Source organism: Melopsittacus undulatus, chromosome 3, assembly GCF_012275295.1.
Source record: "Melopsittacus undulatus isolate bMelUnd1 chromosome 3, bMelUnd1.mat.Z, whole genome shotgun sequence".
NCBI lineage: Eukaryota > Metazoa > Chordata > Aves > Psittaciformes > Psittaculidae > Melopsittacus > Melopsittacus undulatus.
The window spans coordinates 10,837,918-10,848,247 of record NC_047529.1 but is presented as its reverse complement, the minus strand read 5'-3'; positions in this window follow the sequence as shown (position 1 = coordinate 10,848,247).

Sequence of the window (10,330 nt, the reverse complement as noted above, 5' to 3'; positions counted from 1 at the left end):
CATGGCCCACGATCAGTGAGAGGGGTGAAAGAGAGATCACTTCCTCTGCTTTGGCACTCTTTGTTCAGACATTGTAAGTCTATCTCTCTCCATCATCAGCCTTTCGGGAGAACAGCGGCTAAATGCTGCCTTTGAGGAATCAGGGCCTGGCTTATCTCAGCTCTTAGCACAGACTCGTCTTCCAGGCGTGTGGCTCGGCTTTCCGGAACATGGAGCTGCCCAGCACAGCTCTTGGAGGCTGCAGGTCCTGCCTCAGCCTGCATGGATGGGGAAGTGCAGGTTGGAGCAAAAGCAACACAGGTTGGAAAGCAAGAAGCCTAAGTGGATGGTGTAGGGTGTATATCACTGTGGCTTCATCATGTACCAGTGACTTTCCAAACTGGGATAAAGACAGGAGTCCCAGGTTAGCAGAGCAGCAGTGGTGGAGAAGCAGACAGCAGCTGGGTGCTGCAGCAGGAATTCTTTCCCACAGCCAAATATTAGGATCATTATGAAGACAAAACTATGAGGAACAAAATGGTCCCTCACACATACAATGTGTGGGTTTCTGATGCTGGTCTGGGTTCACTGAATGCCAGACCATAGGCAATAGGTGTGTCCCAGAGCCACTTCAGCTGCCCATGGGGCTATCTGGGGACTCTTCAGGCCACCCTCAGCTTTGTCCCACTGGGACTTTTATCCCACTACCTGATAGATGGCACAGGGATCCAGTGATTAGGGCACGGATGAGAGTCAGGAAAACTGGTTTCTGTTCCCATCTCTGCTACTGATTTGCTGTATATCCATGAGTAGTTAATTAAGCCTCCGCTTTCCCCACTTTAGAACTGTGATAATTACATTTATCTCTCTTTGTGAAGAGCAAGAGCTTGGAGACATTTGAATAAAAGCCCTCAAAGAACCAAGTGTTGTTATAGTGAGTTATGATAATCTTGGCCCTCCCTGAGTTTATAAAAGTTGTCCTGTTCCAGTGACTCTGTTTCATAGGCAAGGCAGAAAAAGCAGGAGCATAATTACAGAGACTCCACATTCTGCTGCAGGCTCCTTACATTGCATTTATTTGGCTAAACCCAGCTCACCTACAGCCTGCTCATTCCCTTGCCCAGGTCCCAGAAGAGCTGTCAGGACTGCAATGACATGACCATCACTGTAAGGCAGCTAGACTTTGTCATGTCGTGCTGGTGATTAAAAAGCACCATAAAAGCTTTTAACTTCTGAAATAGCAGTGCAAAGGACTAAGCTAGAGGGATTCTGGCATTGCATAAATGACCTTCTTCAGAACAAGGTGCTCTTCAAAGGGGTTCAGCACCTTGATTTCTCTTTAGGTGCCTAAATTTTAAGTGGAACTGCAAGCTCTACAAAGCAAATAGCTCAAGTATTACTGATGTTTACAGTGATGAGCCACTCCAGGTTTCATGAGAGACTTCATGGACAGGGCCAGTGGGGAAACCTTACTTACCCCTTCCACTCTGTATGAGCTTGTTTCACAGACTGCAAGGTCCAGGCCTAATGGTCTCTGTATGTAATGCTCCCAAGGGCTTACAAAGTCTGAGGCAGAACTCACTGCTTTTGCTGCTAACAGATATGAAAATGTGAGCAAACCTCTATATCAACAACAATATTTAATACATTAAACAATGCTGAGGAACAACCCTGGGCCCTGGGAGCAGATCTGTGCTGTTTAATTCGTTAGAAAAGTGCCCAGTTTGACCCAGCTGGCTGCAGGTTTGAGTAAGTCCAGGATTCAGCACATTGCACAGACCTTTCCTGCAGTCTGCGTGTGCCTTGTCTGTGCTCGAAGCTTAGAGGGGGTTATTGTATGGACAGAACCCTGTAGGACAGGTCCCACAGAGCCCCAAAGCTCTGCTGTGCATTCAGAGACGAATAAAGGAAATACACAGCAGAAAGGGTTAATTGTACAGGTCAGATGTGCTGCTCCAGAACTTAAAAGCTCCAAAAGGAGAGGGAAGTGTCTGCATTTGCAAATGTGTGTGAGTCTGTGTGGGTGTGAGTGTAAACATGCACATTCAGGGGGAAAAACCTTGCAAGAAAATCACACAATATCCACCAGCAGATTACAAGGAAAAGAGGTGCCGAGATCTTTGACTTAATTATTCCCAGTGAATCATACTTACAGTTAAAAGCCATACCAGCATTTCCAGAAGAACTTTGGGTTCAGTCTATGTAAACAAGTATAAGGAAAACAAACAAATAGGCAAGAGAATTTGAAGATAAAAGGTTTGAGATAATAAGATTAAAGATGTTAACTGGAGACTGCTCTTCTACAGTCTTCGACATCCATAGCTGTGTTTCTGCAGCTCTGATCTGCTGGCCTCAGTCAGTGTAAGCTTATAGCCCAGAAATCCTCTTGCCACAACCCACCTCCCTGGGCAGGCTTTGACTCAGCACAGAGGTGCATGTTTAGGTGACATGAGTTTTGTGTTTGTGCAGGTATTTAACAGCTTCGAGTCTGGAGTTAAATACATAATAACAGGCAACTATCTGCATAAGTGCTTTGAACTTGGGCAGTGATCCCCAAACCATGCACATCCCCTCCACCCCCCCCAGCTTACTACTCTCTAGCTCACTTCATTCCTCACCAAGGATGCCAACACATTGCTTTTCCCACCCCTGCTTCATACCAAGACCTTGGTCTCCTCCATGTGCATATCATACTTGCTTTTCATGTGTAGTCCATGATTTTAAAGTCTTGAACTAATAAGGTTTCCAAAACAGATGGATACTCTAATGCATAGGTGGGAAGAAACAGGGCAGAAGTTACATGTTTATTTTGCTTTACACCCTAGATTCATGCCTGATGAACTCATGGGTAGTCATCTATTGTCCTTATTTCTGCTCAAATGAATAGTTTTGCCTGGAAAGAGAACCAATGAATTAAAGCATTTGACCTTAATTATCCCATAGTTTGAAGTGTTATTCAGGTGATGATAGAAAATGCCTATCAGTTTTAAGCCTCAATTTTCCAGGAAACCACAGGGTGAGTGTGTCCACAAGAAAAGCACATTCATAGGACAGACAATGAACACATCAGGGGTTGGTATGCATGTCAGTGTGATTCTTCCACTACAAACAATCTTGGTTTGTAGGCACCATGCTATTGTAAGTGTATTGCTGCACTATTCCTATTGTAATACTACATCTGCAAGATGCCAGAACAGTTCTGTCAGCAGCATAATAAGGCAAGAATCACACTTCCCATTCAGTTTTCCCCTCACAAGTGTTTATTCAGGCCCACTCCAAATGTCGAAAAAGATTAAAGGCCCTTTGAAAAGAGTTCACACCTTCTGATACGGCCAAACCAGACGAGGGGGGAAGGAAAAGCTGCTGCCATAACAGATATGGGCTAATGCATTGCAGCCTTAGAAGCTGCTACTGCAATCGCTGGCTGCCAGCAGGGCAGGGAGCCAAAACCCTTCTGAAATGTGACTGCGGTTGTAGACGAGCCTTGTAGAAAACGCCTTGCATGCCAGTGCAATCCTCTGCTATCCCAACACAAAACAGAGAGAATGCAAGCCCTGCGCAGTTAGGTGGAAGACTAGCCCCCGTCCCTGGCACACATGCCACCTAAGGAGGTGTGAGACAGAAGGGGACAGAAGCACACTCCTTCTCCAGCTTATAAATAGTGAGAATTCCTGTGTATGCAGTGCTTCTCAAACTGTTGCTCTGAAAAATGGGAATCTGGCCTGGTTACGTAAGCTTCTGCTGTGTCAGAGCAGCTCTGCTCCTGATGAAGCAGGACATGACTGTGCCTCTGGCTGGAATGCCAGGGGTTTGTTTAATTACCGCCTCTGCCGACATCCCCACCACCCTCATGCGAGTCAGGACGTCAGCTGGTGAAATCTGTTTCCAAGGCTGGAAAATTAGGGTGTCCCCCACCCCCTGTCCTGCCTGTGTGGATGCTGCACCTCCCCAGGCAGAGCTGCCTTCCTGCATGGTGTATGTGTACAGTGCTAAGCATGGAGGGAGAAGGAAGGGCTGAAATAAAGTAAGTGGTTGGGTCTGTTCCCTCCATTGGTTTCATGGTTTGCCCTTGCAGGCTTTCCATGCTGCCTTAGCCTTGTAGACCTCTTCTGTAACCAGAGCCCACATCCACCAGCAGTGATGCTACATCTGAAGGGGAAGGGAATCACAAACTTTCCAAGGAAAACCTTTTCTAGCATATTTTCTGCTTGCCATGTGTTTGCAGGGAAACATCCTCAGGGCAGGAGCCTTCTGTGTTGAGGGTTATATTCCGTCACTACCTATCAGATAATAAAGCTGGTTTTAATTAAGACAGGCTGAGCAGGGACTGGTGCCATATACCTGTGTGGGTTCTGTGCCCAGGTGAGTGGGAAGTGAGATTGGCAGGCTGGAGGCCTACTGAAGATCTCAGGGGTCAAACACAGGGTGTAGCTAGCTGATACTGGATATTGACACTGTAAATGGCAGATCTGTGCCCACTTATAACCCAGCAGATAGAAATCAATTATCCTAGACCACAGTTCATCCCATCCGAAAGTCCTTATAGTCTCCAGTTGGTGCTGTAGCTGGTTAGCTGAAAGTGGTGAGATGAGTCTGACTCCAGTTCACTTGACCCCTCACAATTGCCCTTTGTCAGTATGGTGATGGTGAGTATATATTTCAGTTTGGTGACCTGTGAATGAAAACTCTATTTTGTTTATAACTATATTCAATGACAGTACTGATTTTCCCAGCATATAAACAGTAATCATGTTCTTGCTAGCATACTTTACACTGATTCCCAGAACCATGCAAAACCATGCATTTTTATTAATAACCACATACAGCTTTGCCATGCAATGACTTCAACATTTGAAAGGCATAAAATTGTCCTTAAAAACAACTCTTTGCTCAAGCAAAGCTCTTCCATGAAAAGCATTTCTAATGGAGCTCTACCTTTGGCAAAGAACACCAGATACATATCACTGCAGAACACATGGATGAAACATGCCCCAGTATCTCACTGAAACTTTTGTGCTGTAAAGTCTGCCAGGTTAGGAAGTGGATTTACACATTTAAAAGCTACCCAGCTATTCTCTGGCACAAATCAATGTGATAGAGCTGCCCTGATGAAACAAAAGCTTCATACAGTACTGCCATTATTGTATATTGACACAGAGTGTCCGCAGGGTCTGTCCATTTATCTAGTGTATTACTTTCAAAATGGGTTTTGGTGTGTTCCATCACATTGTATTTCTGCTTTTGGAATCCTGATGGATTGTCTGAATTGTTTCTTATAAGGATGCTAAAATCACTTTAGTTACTGAAACAAGTGGCAGGAAACAGGGGCACCTCAGGACCAGCCACCCTAGCAGGACACTCACTTGCTATTCGGGTCACAGGTTCTGGGGAAATACAGCAACCTTAGCTTTGAAGGGCAAATGGAAAGGTCAATTCTTCTGCAGATGGTTTAGCTGGTAAATGCCCTTGCCCTGCAGCACTGCTTGTTAAAAAGGCATAGTGCTTCTTCAGGAATAGGAGTGGCCGGTGACCTCCATATTTAACTAACAATTAAATATGAGCATTGCAACACAAGGCAAAAACATCCATTTTTACAGATGATTTTGGGAAGAGGGTTGTACAGGCAACCATTCAGGACATTCAGGTTGCCCTTGGAAAACTCTCTTCAGCTGGGAAGAAGGTCCCATGCCACCCTGGGAGTTGCCCGCCAGAGCTGAAACTGCAGGAGGAAGCCACAGAGAAAAGATGGGAAGATTAGGAAAAGGGAGTGATGTGGGGAAGTTGAAAGGAGCTGGGAGAGACTTGGAGGAGGAAACAGCTGGAAAATCTGCTTTATTTATCCAGTGGACAAACAAGGCAGCTCCTCCATCAATAACAATTACCCACCTTGGGCACTCTGGTCCCAGATTGACAAAGGGTTTAGGTGTGGTGACAGCAACTCCTACACCTCCCTTCCTGGTGCCTGGCTCCAGCGGTGAAATCCCCAAACCCCAGCTACTCACCTACACCTCCAATACGAGTGGCCATAATTGCTGGGTAATTGCAAATAACACCTAAAATGTCCAATAAGAAAAGCTCAGAGATGGTTCCCCTGCCTCCTTAAGGTGGATTTTGAATCCCACTGGGCATAAAAATAGGGTTGTTCTTTGCTTTTCCTCTCACATTGTCACACCAAGGTCCAGTGCATCAACCAAGGGGACCAGGACACTCACCAAACACAAGGAAGACATGGAAATGCCATCTTCAGGATAACACAGACCAAGTCAACACCTTCTGCCAAAGCACCCACCTTGATGGGGGGGGGGAGAATATTTCTGACCTTATCTGGACATCAAATCAGTGGGCAGTGAAGACTATTAGGTTCATGAAACAGAAAAGACAGGGGACCATGACCACCTAGACCAGTAAAGAGGATATTCTCCTGGTAAGTTGTGAAGAAGAGGGATCCTCAGGTAACCCTTCACCACCATCTTCTCCAAAGAGCAGCAGCCTGTAAAGCCTTGCTAGTCCAAGAAACATATTGGTAACCAGCAAAAATGCTCAGTATTAAGAGAAGAATATCACTGAAGCACCTGGGAGTGTAAAACATTCAATAACCAACAGTGGAATAGGATCCCCTGCTAACGGCTGAGGGGTTTCCCCTCCAGACAAACCATGTTGCCAAGAGTAACCAGACACATGGGGATCTTGCCATGCTGCAGCACCCAGTGGAATTGTTACCTACAGCATGCGGAGAGAGAAAAAAGTCTGTTTAGCAAACCTGCTTTCACTTGCAAACTCTGTGTTGAGGTCCTGTAATTTATAGTCTCTGGTGCTTTTGAAAGCCCAGTTTCTCAGTGCTTGGAGAGAAAGCATGTTAGGTAGGAGACCTGGTTTCTACACCACAGGCTCAGAGTTTTTGCTTGGAAAATTTGCCTCAGTTTTCCTATCTGGAAAACTGAAGTACTACTAGGTCTTTGAGGTCTGCCCACAAACAGTGCCTCTGGAACCTGTAACAACAAAAAGTATGAAGAGATGCTCTAATAACAGAGATGGTAAACAGCATTATCATAGATTGCATGATACAATGCACTGTAATATTTAAAACATAAAGAACAAAAATCTGTTCCGTTGATATATTACATCTCAGATTAATAATTTGAGCAGCAAATGTATTCAGGTCTGCTTGCAGACACCACAGAAGAGAAACACTAGGCAGAAACACAAGGCAAAGAGCCCACAGGCTTTTATATAGCACATTTCACTTAATGATCTAGAAGGGCTTATTACTAAAACTCTCTCATCCCTCCTGTGGGCTAAGAACACTACTCTGTGTCTTTTTAATTGCTGGATAACCTGGACTGCATCAAGAAAAAGGAGTTGAAGGTCAAAGAGGCTGAATGTCAAAGCTACACAACTTATCCCTACTATCCCCCTTTCACAACTCTCGTCTGATGAAGCAGAAAGCAAACAGGGATGCACTATGAATCCAAAGGTTACACTGCAAGCCATGTCAAAGCAGCTATCATGAATAGTAACTACTAGTTATGCAGCACAGCTTGTGACCAAGATAGATAGGATCTGCTCCCTGAGAGCATCAAGAGCTGATGTCCCAAGGACTGCACATCCAATAGCACCCTGCACATGTACAGGCAGGAGGGGTGAGCCCAGATAGATATCTTCACACATGCACAACTAGAGCAAGGATGTTTTTCTATAGACAAAGCCAGGATCTTGAGTCCTGCCTTCTGTTGATTTTGCTGCTTCCTAATATACGAGCTGGACAAGCCCCAGACTGTGTCTACCTTTCAGAGGCAAATCTCTTTATGAAAAACACTCTAAGATCGTCAGTTAAGTCATGGCCACATCATGCCATTAAACTCTATCCACTCATGGAACAGCTGTCTTCTAGTCCTCAGAAAGATGCTCTCTTCTGAGCCATAAAAGCATTCCTGAAACACCAGGAGTGCTCTTTGGAGCAATTGTTTTCAGTTTTTGGCTAGCATACCTGTGGCATCCACAGCATACCTTTAATGAGTCCATTAAAGCTAAGAAAACCAACCTCTTTATCAGTAGGTTTCAAATTGCCATCAAAGCTGAACAGCCCCCACCAAGTACTTTCAGAGCTCACAAATAAAGAAAGCTTCAAAATCACTGTTTCAGAGTTTCACACCATAATTCCCATTCAACATCCCCCTCTCCCAGGTAAAGATATGACAGGACCATGACCTAAGGCAGCATGGCTGCAGGCATAAAAAGTCTTCTCACTCAAGTTATTCATCAGATGAATAACCTGCATGAGTCTTACTTCATAGTGAGTCTCTCAGGGCTCAAAGATGCAGCTGCAGAGTTGGAAGTTCAATTCTGTGTCTCCCCTTGGGAAATGTTTTTCCATAAGGTTAAACAACAGTGGTTACCGAGTCAAGAGCGTGAACATCTTTGTTGTACCACCCTTTATCCAGCTTCAGAGCACTGTTACGCAGAAAAAAAGTGTAAAGATCTACAGCTGGAGAGGGACTTTTCATCAGGGACTGTAGTGACAGCACAAGGGGTAATGGGTTCAAACAAACAAGTGTCCTTGGTGAGGAAAAGGCCACAGTAGTACACCGTGACTGCACCATCAAAGGCCAATATTAGACGACCCTTGGACCACCCTTCAGATACAAAACCCAAGGACATGAAGCTTCGTTGACTCCATTGCTTACGGCATGATTTGCTGCTCTTCCTGCGGTGTTGCTGTGCCTTCATTGCACTTGGGACCTGGGCTGTCCTCATTAGGTGAGAACAGGTTGGTTCTCCTCTGTTCCCTCATCTTGCCTGCAGTACAGGCTCAGGAGACTCCTGCCCCGCTTTGGCACTGACCTGTTAAGCCACTTTCCCTCTCAGCACCTTTGTTTCCTCATCTTTGAAATTAGGATTATGACCTCTATGAGACACTTTGATGTTCACAGATGAAGTGTGCTATGGCACATATGAGCACTCTCTCTGTTTTAAATACTAGGTAATATATCATTGTGGGTGTTTTCCGTTTGTTTATTCTCCTTTATTTTCACCTTTATTATTACAAATGGAAATCAATGAACCACCCTGGAAAAACAAAAAGCTTTTTGGATCAGGTTTTTCTTTGAAGGGTAATAATGGGAGAGAAATCAATTGTGAAACAATGGATGGCAAAGTGCAATATTTAGAAACTGTAGGGCAGAATGTATTTGTCTACCACACAGTTCACTGCTGCAGTATTCCTGTTCTCTTCCATTTTCTAAGTTGTGTAAAACCCGCTTCCAAAATAAATTATTTAGCTCTAAACTGCTGTAATGCACAACAGATACCTGTCAGAGTAAAGTGGCACGGATGGAGGATCCAGATGGGAAGATGAGTTCAGACTGCTACAAGTCCTGGGTGAGAATACAGAACCTGAAACTGATGTGCACACAGAGCAGTTTCCATCTCTTCTCAGGAATGGTCTGATTCCTTGCCTGGGCAGATGTGCCAACTGAAGCTGGGGTGCTCCAGAGGCACTATTGGAGGATAAAATGCAGTTGTCAGTCTTACATGGTATCTGCAGCTGTTTGGTACTCAGTCAGATGCTGACTCTACTCTTAATGCACCAAACCAGCACATCACTTTGCACCAAACAGTGATGTCCAGCAAATCTGCACTTTGTGCACAAACGATTGAGTGCAGAATTTGTTCTGCTAGGGCTGGCAATTAAAAAGTAAAGATGTGATTCCCATGCTCCTTGCTTCATGTGCCAAAAGCACTATGAAAAAAAGAAATATTAATGCAGGTCTTTTAACTAGCAGATGAAGAATGTATTCTTGTGGAGCTTCTCAAAATAGCAAACGGCCCCAACTCTGTCCTGCAGACCATGAGGAAGCCTCTTCTGGGCTGAGAAGTGTCATGGTTTGTTTGGATATCTCACATTTACAGGACAACATATTCTATACCTATGTTCTATGAGATCATAAGGAAAAAAACCAAAATCAAGAGGAAACCAAGGACACAATCCCCTTGGTACAGGCTGGTAAAACACGTCAATACACTAATTCACTACTTACTTAATGAGGTTTAAAATCACGAGTTCTCTAATTCACTACTGGCAATCCATAACTCATACCCTGTAACTTGAGCATGCATGAGCAAAACAGCTCCTGAGCTGACAGTGAGAGTGCTCTTCCTTGCTCCAGTGTCACGGTGTGTGTATTCCCTGTAGCACACTGGGATGCATGAAAGCCTCAATGCTCTGGCTGCTGTTGGAGCTCACTTTTTGGGTGAGGAGGAGACTAGCCACAGCCAACTTCTTGGCCACCCTGAAGGAACAAGAACACAAGGTTCATCAAGTATGTGCTGTCCACAGCTGTCCCCACACTTG